At 37.8% G+C, this 20729-nt stretch overlaps 2 long non-coding RNA genes across 3 annotated transcripts; one reads left to right on the plus strand and one right to left on the minus strand.

Moving 5' to 3' along the window:
* On the minus strand, nucleotides 832–3556 carry LOC110404252. Of its 2 annotated transcripts, none has more exons than XR_002442121.1 (3): nucleotides 3401–3556; nucleotides 2800–2932; nucleotides 832–971 (listed from the first exon to the last, which is right to left on the minus strand). It is a non-coding gene; the product is annotated as an uncharacterized LOC110404252 (long non-coding RNA). The 2 variants fall into 2 exon arrangements; XR_002442124.1 differs by lacking the exon at nucleotides 832–971 and adding an exon at nucleotides 2051–2653.
* On the plus strand, nucleotides 4797–6743 carry LOC110404261. Its single transcript, XR_002442131.1, has 2 exons — nucleotides 4797–4948; nucleotides 6364–6743. It is a non-coding gene; the product is annotated as an uncharacterized LOC110404261 (long non-coding RNA).

Below are 20729 nucleotides of genomic sequence, written 5' to 3' on the forward strand. Positions count from 1 at the left end.
GATATTGGAGCGACCACACCGAAGGTCCACAAAAATCATGAAGGGTCTGGAGCACCTCTCCTATGAGGAAAGGCTGGGACTGTTCAGCCTGGAGAACATGAGGCTCAGGGGGATCAGGAATCTGTATAAATACCTGAAAAGGAGGGTGTAAAGAGAACAGAGCCAGACTCTTCTCAGTGGTGTCCAGTGACAGGACAAGAGGCAATGGACTCAAAATGGAACACAGGGCACACCATCTGAACTTCAGGAAGTAATTACTGTGCAGGTGACAGAGCACTGGCACAGGCTGCCCAGAGAAGTTGTGTTGTCTCCTTCCTGGAAATCTTCAGAAGTCGCTTGGACGTGGCCTTGGGCACCCTGCTCAGGTAGGGGTTGGGCTAGGTGACCTGAGACCCATTCCAACCTCAACCATGCTGAGATTCTGTGATGTTTAGGTGACTTTATTGATAGAAATAGAATGTATTTGTGTTTTTTTTAAAATACTTGATCTTATTTCTTTCAGAAAATGATTCAGATTTTATTACCTTTAACTTCCTACTATTTTTTTTCTCTGCTGAGTCTTCATTAGTTTTAAAGTTCATGAATTATTAAATGCATCTCTGATAGAAATATAATTAAAAGGTGTTACTGTGTTTATCCCAGTGACAGAATTAACAGCAACTTTTCTGTTTTATTTTGAATGTTATATGAATGCCTGGGAAAAACAATCATTACCTATTAATATCTCAGCAAAGCAAACTAATATTATCGTGAAACGGAAGCTTTACAAACCTAGTCAGGTTCCCCTACAATGTATCATTTAATGGGGAAGAGATGTATATTTACCCCTTTTGTGTAGGAGAATACTGGCGTGCCGGCGTCCATTTCCGTTCTCAACATAGCATGAGTAATTTCCGAGGTCTCCTTCTTCCACGGAGTTGAGAATCAATGAGATAGAAACTTCCTGTTCCCCAAGATGTTCCTTGAGAACCCTAAGAAAAAAGAAATCATATCTGCTATTCTGCTTGTGTTGTAATATAGGATTAGATACTAATGACATAATAGTGCTACTTACCATTCACAACTCTCAGGCTTCAAATTTAGTTCCGGTTTTATGAAATCTTAATTAAATTGTATCATGCCCTTTTCTCACTCACTTCTAATGAAGAGGTTTGGTTTTGTAAATGTTAATGAGAGCTTCAGTTAATTGTATTTAAACACGATGATGCACACACTGATAACACATTATTGCACACTCTGATGGAGTCCCTGATCGTAGTAGTATGTAGTCTTGAAATGTTAGAACAGAAAAAAGTGAATACAGTTATTTTCAGGTTTAGGGCAATACTAATAGTCTTGACCAACACACAGTTTGTATACTAAAAAAATATTACTTGAATGTATTATAAAATTTAGTATTGTAAGTCAGCAGAAAAAGCTAGAATGCTAGATGCCACTCATTCAGAGAGATGATAAAGAAAAGCAAAGACCCACATAACTTTCTACTTGTCTTCCCCCTTATCAAGCCCAACAGTGGTTTTAGAAACCTGGAAAAGCAAATGACAAACTTCTACATGCTGTTCCCTCACTTCACACCTCACAAAATACGTGGAAGCCAGTCTTCAGGGTCCTCAGTCCACAAAACAAAAAAGAGGTAATGAGGTTTTTGTCATCTTTTAATCAGCTTTCAAAATGCCAAGTCTGGTTGAAAGGCTTATATAAGAAATGTAGCTGATCTAGTTGTCTTGTGCTATTTAGTGTATTGATCTTGAAATTTATAGAATAAACTGGCTGTACACTGATGGAATATATCTCAATTTTGCCTACATTTGGGGACATAGAGACCCTGAACATCTATGTGGCCTTCTTGAATTTGGTAAAGGAAGTTTCTCCCTTAATACAAAAGTAGTCCAGGCCAAAGCTGAAAATGCATGTGACTTTTGTCTTTTGATGAAGTAGTAAACTCTCATGTAAGAGTTCAGGCAAAAATAAGCTCATAGTTCTACTACAAACAATCACTGAGGATAATACATCTGTGATTATTTAACTTCCTTGATAGTACACACTTAGATTTACCAACATTTCTGGGTTTATCCGTGATATACAAACATAGTCATATACACGCACAGAATGATAAATGAACAAAGAATCTTTTTAGATCCAAGTAGTTACTTTATAATGGAGTTGGAAAGCTATGTCAAGTATGTTATTCACAATACAAACTCAGTTTGTTTTTTTTCCTCAATTTCCAAATGAGATAACACTTTTAGAAACAGGAAAAGTACATGACGTGAATCACCAGATCCTTTCTATAACAAATATTTCAGCAGCTATAACCAGCCCACGTAACAGGAGGCTTGGATCTCACAGGCCAAATAACATCCCAGGAAACTCAGTTCTTTCTTTGAAGAGGAAAAGTCAAAACATTCAGAAAGAGAAGACAGACTTCAGCATTTAACAGCCTGCATTTTAAAAGACTTATTTTGACCTACTTTTCTTGGTATATTTACTTTTCTTTATTTTTTCTTAGTAACTAATGGTAATGTTTAGTAACTTAGTGCTACTGGTTTCTGTTGTTTTCCAGAGTTTGGAAAAGTCATCATGACACTAGCTGGGCAGCCATTCTGCTTTTGTAGCTCTCTTTGCATCAGATCTTGCTGTATTTTTCTGTTCTCTACAAATGAAATTGAAAAGATTTAAATGAATGTTGCAAAAAAAAAGGACCAAACCCTAAATGTTTCTGAATTGATCTGTAGTGACTACTACATTAACTGTCAAAAAAAGATATTGACTAAGAGACTATGTATTTTTATTTTTTACCTGATATCACTTTCCCAGACTCGACTATCATCCAAATCTTCAATAAATTTCTCCCCTTTCATCCAGTAGATTAAAGGACTGACATCACCACTGTATCCAAAGAAAGCTCGGCAGGTTAGATTGGCAGAACTCCCTGAAGGAAAGAAGGAAAGAAAATACCTTATTTCAAAATTTACAAAAGAGATTCATATTTGAGTCAGTAGCTGATTTAAACAATGTACATCTGTAAAGACCCTCAGTTTCCAATCACTGTTGGAAATGTCCAAAAATATCTACTTCTCTTGCAGATGGTTTTCATTATATTTTCTGAAAATAAAGACACTAAAATTGAGTTTAAATGAACATAAGAACAGGATTCAATTTTGTATTCTTTCTCAAATCTCTAAAAATATTTGAACTTTTTTTTTTTAGTATGGAAACAAATGCAGGATACTGTATAACAGGAAGATGAGTAATTATGTAATATATCTTATCTGAAATGATTTATGATTTTCTGTGAAAGCACCTGATTCCTCTAACTCAAATTCTCATATCCACACCATAAAAGGTGCAGAATTATATTAGGAAATGAGCTGCTTTTAATCGTTTTAATAAAGCTTACCTACAGTTGTTACAACAATATCATTTGTCAGCAACACCTACTAAGGAGACAGGAGTACACCAGTACTTGAAACTAGGACAGGAAAGTCTCACTCATAATCAAAAGATATGAAACCGAATTTCTGGTTAACGAGACATTTTGACAGTTTCATCTCATTTAGAGCAGAGTTGCTGAATGTAAGCTCTTCAATGAGAGAGCAAAAACTCTTTTAAAGGTATTTTCTGTGCCCCTGGGAACCATGGACGGGACTGCTCTTTGCAAAACTACCTTCTTACAACACCACCTCCTGAATGGTCAGGGCACCTCTCTAGAAACCCACCTCCTTGGTCACTACCCAGAGAGAGCTCAGAAAGTGCCATCTGAAAGCACTTGAGAAATTCTGGTGATTCTGAATCCATTTGCAGGGAATGAGATGATCATTATGACAGCACTTAATGAGGGTCAAGAGCATGAAAAGTGGGATAAACTTCCTGACTGTTCCCAGGACATTTAAATAGACGCAAACTCGCTTTCTCGGAGCAAATGCACAACATATATAAACTAACTATAATATGCAAATATGTGGAAATGAAAAAACAAAGCCATGAAGGATTATAAATATATTGGCTACAGTCATCCAGTCTAGCACATGTTCAAAGCTGTGAAATGCCTAGTAATCACAGCTCCAATCACTTTCAAAATTGGAGAAGGCCACCAGCATAATTAAAGCAAAAGCAGGGTTCTGTGATGAATGGGTAATCCCTATGGCATTAACCACCAGTGTCAGAAGGAACAGTGCTATCTAATTCATCACTTCCCCTTCTTGGGCTTTTTCTGCAGCTTTCCTACCAAATCAAGGTACAGCTAAAGACTTTTGGCTCTTAGGAGCTGGTATGATCTCAGCTGTAGGAACTGTGGCTTCTGGCCAATTTATCCAGGATTCACAGAGATTAGGCACCATGGGTCTTCAACCATCAAAACTCTCCAGGCTCCTGCAGCTAACAGGCACCTACTAAGAGCTCATTTTTCCACTGTGCAGGCCTCTAAGACTAACAGGTGAATACTAACATGCATAGGTTTTTTTTTTTTCCCTTTCTCTTAAAAAAAAATTATTGAGGGGAGAAATGTAAAAAAAAAAAAAAACCCGACATTTGTAAGATTATTGACTCTCTTAAATTCTTAAAGAACTTTCCCCCCTAAATAAAATTTCTGAACATATTTTTAAACACAAAATCCTCAGTTTCCTTTCAACATGAAATATTTCACCTGTGAAATAGATTGGGAAGGATGTACTGCCTCTTAATAGCATGGTATCAATTAGAGTTGCTGAGCAAAGGCCATTAACATGCCAGGTGTTCAGCTATAAATTACCTATACAGTCTACCTTGACCAATCTTCACAAAAAGCCAGTGGGAAGTTCATTAGTAGGTCATCAAGAAAGATTCAGTGACCACCTAATGACCAGCTGTGATCATTAATGAGGAGGTCTGTATTCTTGAGCTCTCAGCTTTTCCAGAGGACAGTGGAGCTCACTTGCTGGAACACAGATGCTCGCAGCTGCAGGTATATGTAAGTAATGAGTAAAGATTTCCAGAAGAGCAACATTATATGCGGACAGAGTGTTTTGGGCTGCTCTCGCATGAGTGAGAGTATGCTAAGCCTTCATCTCTCAGTAGAAGGACACCTTTGAAGTGAGCAGTCAGAAAATACAGAGTTTAGCATGCAGTTTCTGGCTGTTCTATATGGGCAGTCTATTTGTAAGAAGTCTGCAGAATTTTAGAAAGTGGTTAAAATTTAAGTAAATAAATGCAACAGCTACTTTGCTTTGTGTTTAAGCAAGTGCACAAAACAACCCATCAGCCATTTTGTAGGTATCCTTTACCCAAGAAACTATTTTCCTGTGTTTTCCGTGCTGAAAAAATCATAGGAGTGAGCTGAGAACTGTAAATGTTTCTTGAGTGGGGATGTCTAAAGCTTTTCATGCTGTTAATTTAAATTTTCCTGTAAATGCTGGATTATTACAGTTTTATAGTCCACCTCTGAAGGGATTGAAAAACATGTTTTAAATGAACTACTTGGGAAATCCATCTCTCTATCACCTTTGGGGTGAGATGCTGTAAAATCTTGAGAATGTTCTGTCTCAGTCTGGATCCTTGTTAAGTTTGTTATTATTATTTATTCAACTTTAACAGACTCAAGTCAAGAGTCATGAGGTTAGAGTTGTTAAATGAAACTTAAATTCATTCATTTATTAAAAAAACGTCAAGAAAGGATAAATAGGAAAATGACACTTTGGAACTCCTTAGCATAACTCCTTTTTTTTTTTTTTTATTTTTTACCTTGAAACAAAACAATAAAGACATGTAAGATGACCCCTAAAAATGCAAACTTCAATTAAGTATTTCTCCATTATTCTTACTTCTGAAAATTCGAGTTGATTTTTATAAAAACTGGAATAAATATCAATAAATATTATTGCTATTTCTTGCGATAAATTTCCACTGTCAACTCTGTCTGGATAAGTTCAATAAATTAATCCAAAGGTATTCGCCATTTTAACTAGAAATAGTTTTTGTTGCACAATATCCTTTTGAGTAGACCGGAGTGTAAGGAAAGACTGCAAGAAAATGTACTTCCTTGAAGCAAACAAATGCCTTAGCAGATCAACGCGCTCCTTTGTGCCCACGTTTGCTAACTGGCAACACCTGGGGCACTTTGTAAACTACTGCTTTAGGAGCCTCTGTCCAGGAGAGGGCACTGTCTATCTTCTAAACTTTTTTTTTTTTTAATCAAAACAAATTCTTATTGTATAAGCTCTAATTAAAAACATTGGCTTGCTAAGAACCTGCTAGTTGTAATTAGCAAAAAGTAAATATTTTGTGGTTAGTGAAATGTCATCTTGTATGGGCAGTTTGAATTGCACTCTTAATCATATGAGTTAGCACACACTGTGACGACACCAGTTCCAACTTCTGATTTAACAGATTCTTCATGGGAAATGCAACGATTTTGTGAGAAGCAGTGATAATCATCAGACATCTTCTGCAACCTTTTTCTAAAAGAATTCTCAAAGATGTGTTAAAGAAGTGAATTCAGAGCCATGAACAACATCTAGAAATGCTGAGGGCCAAGACGATAGAAATGTCAAGTGTGCTTAAATATGGGGCTTCCTTTTACTGCACAATGTAAAGCATTTACAGCACTTATGCACAGGCAATGTCTACACACTTACAAGCGTGCCATTTATCTGTAATATTGACACCTCAAAATGAAATTGTAAAAGGCCAAGGCAGATGGAATCAAAATCTCTCACACGCAAATAACATTCATTCCATTCACTTTAGAGGAAAAAGTACTGATGAAATATCTTCAGCCTTCCAGGTGGAAGGATGCAAAAATTACTAAATTCCTAGGTCTGATGGATAAGTGGCTATTCCTAACAAAGTCAATGACCCACTTAGATTGCCAGTGTTATCTGCCAAGCCCAGCAGGCAGATAGGTAGGTAGAACGTGTTCATGTTTTCAAAGAAGTTTCACATCCTAAGACAGTTTTTGAAAGCCTTGTTGTAAACATGACTAAAAAAGAAATAGAAGAAAAATAAGTGAACATACAGTTTTCAGCCATGATACTTGATCATATGGGACCTGCAATTTTCCCTTGGAGCAGGGTGATCTGCAGGGATTCCTCTGGACTACTTCCTTGCCTACACAAATCGTCACTGCTGCTATGCTGCCCACTGGTTCACATGGCTATTTTCATATCTTTATATCTTGTACTCTCTTACCAGATTGTAACTGTCTTATTGTATCTTTCATATGGTGGGTTAGGCCAAGTTTTAAAATAAAATAAAATACTGTTTTCAGAAATATAACGGCAAGCTGGGAACTGATAAATTCCAATCTTGTCACTGAGTGGTATGTTGTGACATCTTTAGCAAGTCATCATATCTTATATCTATACAATTGCAAAGACACAATGTGCATTTTTCCTCTACTTAGAATTCAGTGGATGTAGATTTGGAAAGGGCTGGGTATTATCACTGCACTAAATACTATCATGCAAGTGTGATACAAACTGGCTGAATGTAATTGCACAGCTGTATCTCTTCATTAATAGGCCTGTCCCTATTCTGCTATGCCACTAAGCAGAAAGTTGATTGCACGGGACTCCGACTTACATGTGGAATGAGTTCCTCAGGCCACCGATGCATAAATTCAGAGAGTACATGCAACCAGTCCTCAAAAAAAATATATAAAAAAATAAAAAAAAAAAATCTGAAGGTATGTGACAAGATCAGAGAGAGACTGTAGGCTTTGAACCTTTTCTGAATTTGTAGATGTCACTACTTATTAAAAAGGTTAAAAATTACTTCTTGAATTTCTGATTTTTAGTTTTTAAAAAAAGCTTCTGTCTTGCTCATTAAAGGTTTTTCTGTTATGTTTTTTTTAAACATAGAAACTAGCCCTCATTCAGTGATAGGGCCAGACTAATTTGCCCACGTGGAGTCATTCACTGTCACATGGAAAGCCCTGTACTGCACAGGGCTTCCAGCTGCTGAATTACAGTTCAACAGCAAGAAAATCAATGTAGGTGTCTGTATGTCACTCATTACATGTTGCCTGCCAGCCCTGAGCTGTTTGAGTGTGTAGCACTTAATAAGGTGCTATACTGAAATATATGTGGTAAGATCTAAGATTAACCTTAAAGTAATAAATTTTTCTGACGGACTGTGTCATAGCTTGTGAAGGAAAAGAAACTCAAATCGCTTTTGCTTGGAATGGGATCTTTAGCAGCAGGACTGTTACAGTCAATGAGAACAGTGACTGCTATAGCAGACTGCAGAAAAAGAAGTGATCTATGGGACTCCGGGTTCAAAATGCCCAGGACATCTCTCAGATATGTACATTGTCTCACTAACCTTCATTTCACAAGAGGAAACAAAACTCCGGAACTAATAATCTTGATTTTCCTAACAGCAGGCCTCTCCTCTTAGTAGATGGTAATGTCAGACTGATAAATTAGCTGTTCAGTAAGTATTTTTCATTCTTTTCAGAAGTAGTGTGTGGATTGGGAGACGACTATCACAAGCGTAAAGCAAGAGTCACTAAAGAAAAGGAAATTCACCAGAATTGCTTTACAAGCTTAACTTTTACTCCAGAAGCTCTTTCTTTCTCTCTTTTTTTTTTTTTTTGTTTTAGACAAATGCAGTTCCCAAACTCTTTATTCTTGTGCTCTCTGTCAGATCAAATGACAATTTCTGTTTTAAAGGCTTAGCTGTTTTTAGATATGTCACAAGAAAATATCCTTTATAACAAAACATCTCCATTAAAAATATCAAAGAGGTGGCTTTAAATGTCAAACCACTTGTTTTTCAGCTCTTACAGTCTTACAACTATTTATGTTTAAATCTGTCTATACTGTGCATAGCTTAGCATTCCTCAGTCTTTCGTTTCTTTATTCTTCATTGACCATACGGCTTTTGACTATGGTGCTATGGCTTTTGCATTTTAATGGTGCTCATGGTAAGAACAAGCTTAGATGAAGATCCCTTTGCATACAGGACTCCTATACGGGAAAAAATACTCTGAATGCTCTCTACACCTTGAAAGTGAGGCATACAGTTCACAGACCTAGGAGTGCCATTGCCCTTCAGCAATCTCTGACTGTCAGGATGGCCTCTTGTGGCCTTAGCTTTGTGAAGTTCCATGTCACAAGGGGGTCAAGTTTTGGGAGACTCATAAGAGAGCAAAAAGGGTTTCCTGTTTATCTTACATTTCAAAGAAGTTAGATTAGGCAAAAATTGAAAATAATTTGATGTGTCTCTGGTTAAAAGTACTGATGAGAAATATACAAAGAGCTAGAAATTCAGAGTTCAATACATGGCTTGGAGCCCCAGGAAACTGTCAAACTGGGAAAATTACTCTACAACTCAAAGAAGATAGTTTCAAGCCATTACAACTCTCACATTTTCTACATTCCCATAGAAAATCCAAAGTAAAAACAAGAGAATGAAAGTGGAAATTAGGCAGCTTCTCTGAGGCAGATTCTCAATCCACCCATGAGTCTTAAAATCACAGTAATTTTGTAATATAATGTGCTTGCAATGCCATAGCAGCCTTTCCATTTTGCTTTCTTTAACCCATGCAAACTGTAGAAATAACCAGCTCATTTTTTTTAAATCTTTTTTTTTCTTACTTTTTTTCTAATTTTTATTTTAACCTGAAGATTATTGGCACAACAGATGAAATCATTTAAATCTATTACCATGGAGGTTTTGCTATATATCTTGTTCTTTCTGAACAGAATGCACTGGTTTTGCTTTGGTCTCTTGTGGGTGCTAGTCCGTATCAAAAAGCACCGAACATCAATCACAGCAGGCAGGAGCAGCACCAGCACACTCCCTCAGCCTCCTGCTCAGGTGCACCATGCTTTCCATGTGAGGGAAAGGCAAACTCTGTCCTTGTTTCTAGATAATGATAAATTACATTCTTTTTTTCCAAAAGAGTTTAACTCTGGGGAGCTGTAGCAAACAACTTACTGTGTCAGGACACACTTAAACAATATCAATAATCTTAAGGAACAGATTTGGCAATTCAGTTTATATACAAATTATCACCTATTCAATGTCTTGTATCTATTTTAGCCCTGGACTACACAGCACTTAGCAAGCAATGACAGAGATGGAGCTTTAGTCTCTGGTTTTATAATACCCGTTCCTTCTTTGCTTTGGAAAGAGAGATTGTAGTGTTTGTGTAATCACTGGATACTTTGAGTTCATGTAGCAAATGCTCAGCTTTTGAGTCACATATATGTAGGCTGCTCTGAAAGTAATGCCTCTCATTTATTTCCATTGAAACTACAATCAATACAAAGAGCACAATAACACTATTTGATGAACAAATTCTTGCTGTGCATTCCTGCTTCACACAACAGTTTCTTCCTCTGGTTCCTTTTCATGGGAGCTTCTGCTCCACAACAAAGCCTGCCTAATGTGTCTAGCCCCAGAAACATGTTTTTTCTTATTCTTGTTTTCAGGAGTGATGAAAGCCTGTGATCCCCAGCCTGGTAGTGCTGTTCTTGCACCATATTTGCCAGAGGGTGGGAGTTAATCTTGTTCTCCTGAATAACACCTGCTCAAGGTCTGGCTTTAAGTTGGATATCATTCCTCGACAGAAAAATGGCTTGGCTGGATTAGGGATGCAAAAGGAAGAAGCAGAGCCAGATGTGCTCATCATAAAACATGTTTCTTCAAAAATAATTTCCTCATCAAGAGCAATTAATCATCAGATTACTTTTCTTTCTTGTACATTTCTCTCAAGAGAGACCTGAATGCTGGAAAATCTGGGCAACTGCGAGACTTAAATAATTTATCTTCTTGTAGCAGCCATGTGGGCCTACAGTCCACCTTCATCCTCCTTTACTTGCAATTTCTACAGTTACACTGTGTAGGGTCCTGCCAAGAAAGATCCTGAGAGGCTTAGGGCTCCTGTATACATAGCCAAGTACCTGAAGTCAGCTAGCAGGATATCAATCCTCATTACTGGCAAAGTTGTGAATTTCCTTATCAATTTGTATGATATAGCCTTGTCTTGCTGCATGCCCACCAATACCATAATTTTTGTTTTACTTTGTTTACCTTTTGTTTGCTCTGAGAAAGTGAAGCAACCTTCACCTCGCTCCATCAAAGCCCTAGGAATGCAGGCTGTTGTTACACTGTGATTTTTAACTATTTTTGCGGGCCTCGAAGTGAGGAATGAAAGCAAACTATGAGTGACAGTAGGAATGTAAACTACAACAGCTGCTTGTTACAGGAATAGAGACAAATATGCATTATGCGATACTGCACAAATTGGAGGCTGGTGTATCCAACAGTGCAGCTCTCTGCAGAGATGGAGGGTACCCCGCAAGAGGCAGCCCCACCGTTCACCCCATGTACACCCCACCCATGGCTTCCAGTGTGGACAACTGCCCACGAGGAAGCTGTCAAACCCACTGTCACTTGTGACATAGAGCTGGAGTTTTAATCCAGATCTGCTGAAGGAGAGGCTTTGCTAAATCTTGCACTAGCATAACTCACATCTAAGGTATATTGTTGCAGTTATAGGCTTTGCCTTTTATTTCTGCAATAATTTGTATGTCCAGTCACCAATTACTGATTAATTAAGCAAAGATGCAGTTTGAGAAAGTGTTTAGTACAGTGTTTACTTTCAGTCCTTCGGCATCTAAATGTCATCCCTTTTAAAACATGGTAATTACAGACATACAAAAATGAGTATTATTTATACAACAGTCCAAAATGTATGGCCTTAGGCACTAAGTAATGCATAGTTGCATATTCAGCCAATTCCTTAAATGTCTGATGTACATTCTTTGTGGAGTTCAAACCCACACTTTGTTTCAAATGAAGTCCTATGGAATGGCTGAAGTAAGATCAAGAGGAAAAGAAAACTTAAAAATTCCTTCCAATTTCACAGACAAATATTTTTAACTTGGGATTCTTAATCTTCAAATACAAAAAGTGGGAAGTAGCAAAGCAGCCACCCATACTGAACCAAAGCAAAAATCACCACCCCAGCAGCTGTACCTGACAGAGCTTAGTAGGTGAATGCCAACATCTAGATATCAGGGCCACAGTCCTTGAAAGCAGCCCTTGCTTTATGATGAAAATGTTGTCAGGCTCAGAACTACAGCAATGCTAATAATTAAAAGGACATTCATATCACTGACCTCTTTGGCAATTATCTGTCTGTTCTAACAGCATGCACAGTATTGATTGTAAAATGTTCTGCCTGTATTCTCATATAGTACAATAAGGTGTTTTGGTTAAAGGTATTCCAGTTTTTAATGTTTAAATCAATGTTGTGTGGGCAGGAAGAGTTTTGTCATTGGGATTAGGACGTGACCTCTCCATGGATACCAGGAGTCTGGATGGCAGTAATGAGGTGTCCTCTTAGAGACACAATGCTGGCACCTATCCACCAACACAACAGTAGCCAAGGAGAAGATTCCAGCAAAAGGCTGAGTTGGGGGAGGGAGATATTGCTTTTTATCCTCAAAGCAAAAACCCTCAACATGCCTGGTGCTCTGTGTTCCCACTGTCATCCTTTTATATCCCATGCCCTACTCCCCGTCCTAGAAATCTCCTTGTCTGGAGATGGCTGCAGGACAAACACTCCAGCATCCTGATCAGGTGAGGGGCAGCCTGAGCTGTATTAAGACAGAGGTACATCTTACACCTCTTGACATGAGGGCTCTGATCTGCCAGGTCCCTTCAAGACCACTCGATATTTTGAAATTACATCATCCAAGGAGTCATAAAGAAAACACAGCAAAACACTGTAAAAGAGATGTGTGGGAACTGCCAGACAGCAGCTGCTTTTCTTCATTCTAAAGATGAACCTGCTGCAGCTTTAAGAGTAGCATTACAAATTAGATCTAGCTAAGAGAAGCAGTTGGCCATCCTGAATAAAATGATTCATTCCTAATATGATTAGCATGTGTTACATATTAGAATGAAACCGAAATGTAAGTTTGAAAAGAGCATTTGTCGACAAGGCAGAAGAAAAAGGTTGACGTGACATTTTCTGCATAAATGAAGACTCTGAGAAAAAAAATCTGCTTTTAATGTTCAGTTTTGAGATATTTTTATTGAGAAGCTATTAGTTACTCAAATGTCACTTTTATAAAAAAATATTATTCTAGTGACATGGAAGATTTTGCAGATGAGCTGTTTGAAGAGCTGCAAACCCCTAAGACATACAAGAATGCAGAGCACTTAGTACCTCCTTTGACTAAGTAGGAGATTACTTAAAATTACCACTGCAAATTATTGCTTATTGGTTAGGCAGAAACAAAAAATACACTCCGATGTATCTCTTACATAATTTTTACAGATTTATTAATGAACTGACCATAAATGATTGATTTCTGGAGTAGACACACTGAGGATTAAATTTCTGTACTTTAGCCAGTGGGATGGAGGAGCAGAGATGTTCAGGATGCAGGATTTCTGGTAAAAACAGTCTGCCATTCTGTTTTCCTGGATTTTTTAATTAATTAATTTATTTTGGTCTGTTGTTTCGTTAATTAGCCTAGTAACTCAGAGCTGTTAGCCCAGGATAGTCCCAAAAGAAGTCTGGGCTGTAAAGCCAAGATTCTGGGATCTCTCACAGGATTTGCATGTCAGGAATTCAAGTGCTGCAGTAGGAGGCTTGGAAAACCCTGTGCAACCTGGGTCTGTCTATACTTCTGGGAGCTCTAAAACTCTCCATAAGGGAGAGCAACTTATTTGGAGTTGAGAATCTCAAGGTTTTATAGCTAACAAACTTTACATCAGTGATCTTGGAAACTTTTCCATGGCTTCCTGATTGGAGAAATGGTCCCTGAAATCCAAGCATGAGCTTCACGAAGGCACATCTTTCAGCATGACTTCCCTGTTCACCATCTCAAGACCAGAGATGCAACAAGGTCACTGACATACCAGTCACACTGCACAGCAAGGCTGCCTCAGAGTTGAAAACTGTAGCCCCGATAAGAATTCAGACTTCCAGCTTTACTGCAAAAGTGTTAAAGGTCTTGCATGATTGTCCATATTCAGGATAAGTACATTGTAAGTCTGGGGAACTCCACTGACTCCAAAACCTAATATGTCTGATCTACTAAAATGCTATGAAGCGCATTTAATCTCGGTGAAATAATCTTTTACCAAAAATTTCTGTCCTTGACATTTAGATGCAGTTCCATCTCTGCTACACGTGTTGTGTATAATTTTGGGATAGTTACTAACATTTCCATCCTAATTTACCTGCCATCAGCTCTCAAAGCAATTTTGTCCTCCAGTCCTCTGTTTTGTTTAATTAAACTGCAAGGGCAGCAAGTCAATGAGATTCCACATTAGAGACTCCCCAGCATCAGTTGAATGAATGAGTAGTCTTAGGTACACTAAACAGTGAAACAATGTGCAGGCATAACAGCTAAAGTACAGAAAGCAATATAGCTGCAAAAGTCTGTATGAGGTCAGCTGTGTTTCTGCAATACCAGAGCTTACTCATTCTGAACTAAATCATTGATATAACTGTAGGATGTGTTGCATAGTGTATTCCTATCTTTACTATATCTTCTACACAAACCAGTGCAATGGATCCTCCTTCTGGTGGAAGCCAGTAAATGTCACTGTGGTAACAAGTATTACTTATTACATTTCCGATTGTTATTCCTTCATTCACTATTTCTTCATCTGTTTATGAAAGAGGTTACTCATTTTGGCAGGCTACAAAAGGAAGTGTGAAGAAAGGGGAAGTTTTATTAATGCTTTTATGTAAAGGGTGTCAAGTTTAATTCAGTATAAGATGTAGGGCAAACTTACTTGCAACTAATTAGGAAAAGAATAAAAGCTTGAATGGTAGCAGACTGGAGAGGGTTCTAAACAAATTGCTAGTGAAACCTTAGTGAAAAGGACCCTTGTTATCACTCCAGTCTAGGTTATGCTTCTGCCATGAGGAAACTGCATAACACTTTGTAAGCTCTGAGATGACTCATATCCTTCATATTAAGCATTTACATAACCTTTTATAGGCTGGAGGCATTGGATCATAAGCTTCATAGGGGAGGAGAATAATCTTCCTGCTTTTGGTAGGGATATCTTGAAATTACTTTGTAGTTGTAATTTCCCTGATCTTTCCTTCCCTTTCCCTTTCCCATTACCATTCCCTTCTCTGCTCTTTCTCTACTGACTTGTAGTGACCACAGTGCTTTCTGCATGCTCTTGTAGGAAAAAAAAGATACTTGCAAAATTAGAAAAGATATTCAGTAAAGATAAAAATTAGGGAAAACATTTTCTAATCGCATTCGCTGCAATAAGGAAGCTCCAATATGTGGAACAAAAGAGTGTGTTGGCAACATTCTGTTAATCTTCTAACAATACTCTGCCATTTATCTACAGTCATGGTGAAATCTAGCTGCTTGTGATGCAGAAAAAGATGTATGTTCTTCCATGGCTATCCATGTGCTATTTAATGGTCCAAATATTACTATTATTTCAAGAGATTCCAAATCCAAATTACATATACTATTACCCACTTCTTTTCACAAAACGATCCATTTCACCTCTGCTTTTCTGGATGTTATCTTGTATTTCTGTACTGCCTTCCAACTAAGCTTCTCACTGTATTCTACAGTGTTAGTAAATAGCGTAACAACTTTTCCAAAAATAATGATTGGCTTTATTAATCTTCACAATTGTTAGCAAGATGAGAAACCAGTTGCTGAAGCACAACCCAGGTTGACAGAAAAACTCCCATCCTAGTCTGGGATTTCACCCACTATCTTCACAGCACTGTGGCATTTTACACAGTAATATGCCATCTGTTGATGGCTGGCAAAATAACCCTAACCACTACCCAGCTCAACAGCTGTAGTAATGTAATGAAATACAAAACCATTTAAGGCTCCTACTGCTGTGAGACAAAGGCATGAGGACAGCATATTTTACTCCTCGCACGGAAAGGTGTGTCACCTTGGAATGTTTTATTATGGGTGAAGAGTAAGCAAATGGAATTTGACTGTTTGTGTGGATTCAAAAAGCAAAGATTAGTCAGTCTTTCATCCATGGATCACTGAACAATTTTCAGGGATTGAAACAGTCACTGATGTGGTTCCTGTATTCCTGGCTCACACTATCTTGAGAACCCTAGTGAATGTTGCCTGTCTTCCATGCTCAAATGAGTTTGAGATGACCACATATAAAAGGTGTGTGGTAAACTGGGAGGAGGAATCAGAGAGTAACTCCTCTGAGAGCTGAGATCAAAGGGTGAGTATTAGCTGGAGAAAGAGACTAATTATGAGAAAATAAAAACAAAGCCAACCCATACCTTGCAAGAAAGGATTTTATTTCTGGTGTTAGAGGATGAATGCAGAAGTTTTACTGTTAATACAAAAAGTAGCCATGGAAACGCAATAACTGCAGCAGAGACCTTTCAGACCACTAAGTTGATGTCCTTAGTGTGGGATATAGTTTTCATACTTCCAACCTACTTAGAAAATATTAAACTGTTGTTTTACTGGAGCTCAGCCAAAAGACCAGAAATAAAGTTGCATAATTATGTGAGAGATTTGGATAGATGCCAAGACAAATGTGTTTGGATTAAATACTATATAATTAGTTTTTATTCACTGTAAAGCTTTATAATTCTCTGGAATGCATCCCCATTATTGGTAGATTGAAATATATTCCCCTTGGGAGAATTTTGAAGGGAATATTTACCCTCATGAAGTAAATGCTTATTCTCATTCTCTTCTGAGCTGCCTGATAAAATAGTTATGGTAATGGTTCCTTTGCCTTCTTTGCCAGTAATCTCCCTGGTTTGCTTAGATTCAAGCTGTATCTTCTTGGGGAGGTGTGGATAACAATTCAGTTTAAATATTAATTCTTTCTTGCTCTTCTTCTGAATTCACAAAGCACATAAAGATTCTAAAAGTTACAGTAAGATAAGCCTATAAAAAAAAGTATAAATCAGAGGACCATCCAGAGTCTATAACATCATGGGATTTGACCTATTTAGTAATACTTCTTTACTAATTCTTATCCTCCTAAGAAAACAATTTCAAGTGAATTAAAAGATTCATGTATATAAATTGCCTGGAACTATTCAAGGAAGGTGATAAAAATAGGATAAGATTTGGAAGTCTGTTGGTAGAGAGAGGAATTTATTTACAGATCAGAGAGACTGGAGTTAGTAGACGGAGGAAATACCTATTGGTAAGATAAGATTACAGGGTCTTCCTGAAACAGAGACAGGCAAGGTCTTTCCAGTGACTAAGTAGAATGTATTAGCTCTCATTCAGCACTGTGACAGCACATCCACATCCCTTCCAGTTACTCAGGAAACTGCAAAGGACAAAATTCCCACCTGGCCCGGTCCCAGACTATGCAGACCATCACTATGGCTTTCTCAGATTTACACAATGGTTTTACACCTTTCTCTTTTGGCCTCAAGTTGCGCCAAGGGAGATTCAGGTTGGACGCTAGGGAAAACTTCTTCTCCCAAAGAGTGGCCAGGCACTGGAATGGGCTGCTCAGGGAGGTGGTGGAGTCACTGTCCCTGGAGGTGTTCAAGAAACATTTAGATGATGTACTGAGGGACATGGTTTAGTGGGGAACTGTAGGTGATAGGTGGGTGGTTGGACTGGATGATCTTGGAGGTCAATCGACCTTGGTGATTCTATAATTCTATGATGCTTTACCTTGATCAGAGCCATTAGAAATTAGAGAAAGAAAGGCACAGCATTATTTGTGAGTTCAAACAGGATTTAGCTGAAAGACTAGAGAAAAGTAGAAAATATCAATACACCTCTTCACATTTTCAAATGAACTTTTGTCAATGTTTCTGATTTTGATTTATTTTGAGAACTGACCTGCCCTGAGAAAGGAAATGTTCTTCAAAGGATGTTAAACATATTGGAAAGGAAATGCATCTTATTGCTTTTTGCTGAATGAAAAGAGTTGGCTAATCCAAAATGAAATATTTTATTGCATCGTTGTTGCACTAAATGTTCCTGAAAAGTTTATTTCATTCCAACCCAAATTTTCACTCATTTCTTAAACCTTGTCAGATTCAAATCAATTGGTCATTCAAAATCAATTTGGTCATGAACGCGTGAACAGATTTCTTTACAGTATTAAGCTCCTCTGTCAAAATTGTGCTTTCACCATCACCTAACCTTTCAAGCAAATGGTATTTGGTAGAGCAAGAAGGAAAGGGGAGACATTCCAGACATTTGAATTGGGTCAAGGGGTGAGTGTAAACACAATCTGTAGAATTTTGTGTGCCTTAGAGCTGTACAGAAACATAGAGAAAATATGCAGAACTTCACTAAAAAGTATTTCTTTTCTGCCAGCTTTTTTATAACCATATGTCACAGAACACAGGTGACATATTACCTAGTTTTAAGTGTAATGCTCCAGAAAACTCCAATCTCACAGTCATTGTGAAACCCAGAGAGCAAGGATTGTGTTGGCTAAACTATTGTATGTGGTTCAAATTTCATTTAAAACATGCCATGTGAGTGACTGGTAACAGATTACATGTTTCTATGGTCATTGTCATTCTGCTGGGATGCAGAGAAGCATGTGGACATGGATACACACTAAGCCTAAGAAATCATAGAGAAGCCTGTACAGATTTTATTCTAAAAGCAACAAACTGAATCAAAAGACTTAGCAAGACAATGTGGTAAGATGATTTCTGTAGGTCCTGATTTTGTCTGGGCAACATATCTCCAGAAAAGCATGACTTTTACAATACTCTAGGCCAAGATAAATTTATCTGTCTACCCATAACTTACAAAAAAAAAAAAAAAAAAAGGGTGTGCCAAAATTGAAATGGGCTGTGGGTCTTTAGGCTAGGAACAGTGTGTGTCATCACAATAGGATTTTCTGTACAGGTTGCAGTGTCTTCACCACCACAAGCTGAGACTAGTTTGACCTTTATTTTAGCACTTCTCATATAAAACCAGGAGAATTACTGGTGAATTTCAGAAGAATAGAGAAGAAGTGTTAAAATTTCCTGAACCATAGAGACAAATGTTTTGTGTCTGGACTTTCACTTGTATTTCAAATACAATCTCTATTTTGTTGTATTCCATATACCTTTGTCATTCAGAATTAACCACCCCAAGAAAGGTATTAACTGGAACAAATAACACTTGCCACGTGGACCTTTCTGTCTCCTTATACCCTATGTCCCCACATTGTACAAAATAAATAGACTGATTTTTTAAGCTTTGCTTAGGATTTTTTTCTTTTAATGTTCAGACTAATTTGGATTGATGTTACAGAAGCTACCTCTGGCACTTGGAAGATAATGCTGGGAATTCTGCCTTGTGATTAACTAAAAAAGCCGTCACCACAAAATGAGGTCACAAAGCAGTTATCAGCATAAGAGTAGAACTACTAAAATGCTTGCAGAATGACAAAAAGTAATAATTTGTAAATCCAAATGTGTAGGTTATGTTTCCTGATTCTGAGGTGCTGTAAGGACAACCCAGTTTTCTAGCAGCCATAGCTGACCACAGAAAGTGCAGTTACAAGGGCTGCTCTGAAGGCAATGCCTCTCATTTAATGATGTCGGTCCATGGCACCAGAAGCAGATGCTGGTGGTATGGCAGTAGGGGTTGAATCTTCCCACCAATATCTCATTACATGTTGTTGCTGTATGACAGATGGCAGCAGAGGAGCAGTCTGACAAAATGGCATCTGACATGGAAGCGCAGATGAAGCAAAAGTGTGTCACCGAATTCCTTGATGTGGAAAAAATGGCACCCACTGACATTCATTGATGCTTGCTGAATGTTTGTAGAGACCAAACAGCGGATGTGAGCACAGTCAGGCAGTGGGTGGTGCGTTCACCAGTGATGCCATCATAACAGCTGTGAAACAGTGGGTCACCTCCACTGGTGCAGACTGTTACAAGTGTGGCATGAAGGCTCTTGTTCATTGCTGGTGAAAATGCATAGCTTATGGTAGTGACTGTATTGTAAAATAGTGTTTTGTAGCTGAGAATTTGCTCTGTCAAATAGTCTTATTGTGCTCTTTCTATCTGTTATAGTTTTCATAGAAACAAATAGAAATAATTACTTTCGGAATGACCAATGTGTATATATACAGATATCGTGGCTGTGCCCTGCCTCCTGCTGCCGTTCCATAGAGGCAGTGGCTCTTTCCCACCCAGTGACCTGCTACTTCCATCACTCAGCAACAGTGGATGCAGCAGTGTGCTATAACACTGTCTTGGCTGAAACTAGGATAACACCTAAGCAAATATTTGGTTCAACAGAATACAAAAACATGCTTTACTTTAAACATCTCAGTTCCATCTCTGCTGCACTTACTCAAATTAAATCAATTAGTCAAAACTCACAATTTTCATAAAGGTAACTGAGTATTAAGGTCTGAATTGAACTGGCATCAAATGATCTAAGGGGAGAAGATAATTTCCACTGGCACGTTTCAGTATTGGTATAATAAATATTGTAGCAACACTAAAGAATTTTTTGAAATGCATTTCACATTCCTGCACTTGCTTGTAATAGTTCTTATCAAAGGTGTTAAAATTTAGATACAGATGTACACAGATACATGTTTGCTTAACATTAAGTATCTAGTGATTCCTACTGAATTATTCCATTTTTTCAGTTGAAGAAAAAATTGTTTTCTTTGGCAAGCATCTCATAGTATTGATTTTTGCTGATACAAATCCTCCATGGTTAAAACTGTACCAGGCTTTTAATTTTAATTGGTCTTAACTTTTGGAAAAATCCTTTAATCCTTTTCTAAAACTTTCTAAGTGGTCT

This window comes from Numida meleagris, chromosome 1 (genome assembly GCF_002078875.1).
Source record: "Numida meleagris isolate 19003 breed g44 Domestic line chromosome 1, NumMel1.0, whole genome shotgun sequence".
In the NCBI taxonomy this organism is placed as follows: Eukaryota; Metazoa; Chordata; class Aves; order Galliformes; family Numididae; genus Numida; species Numida meleagris.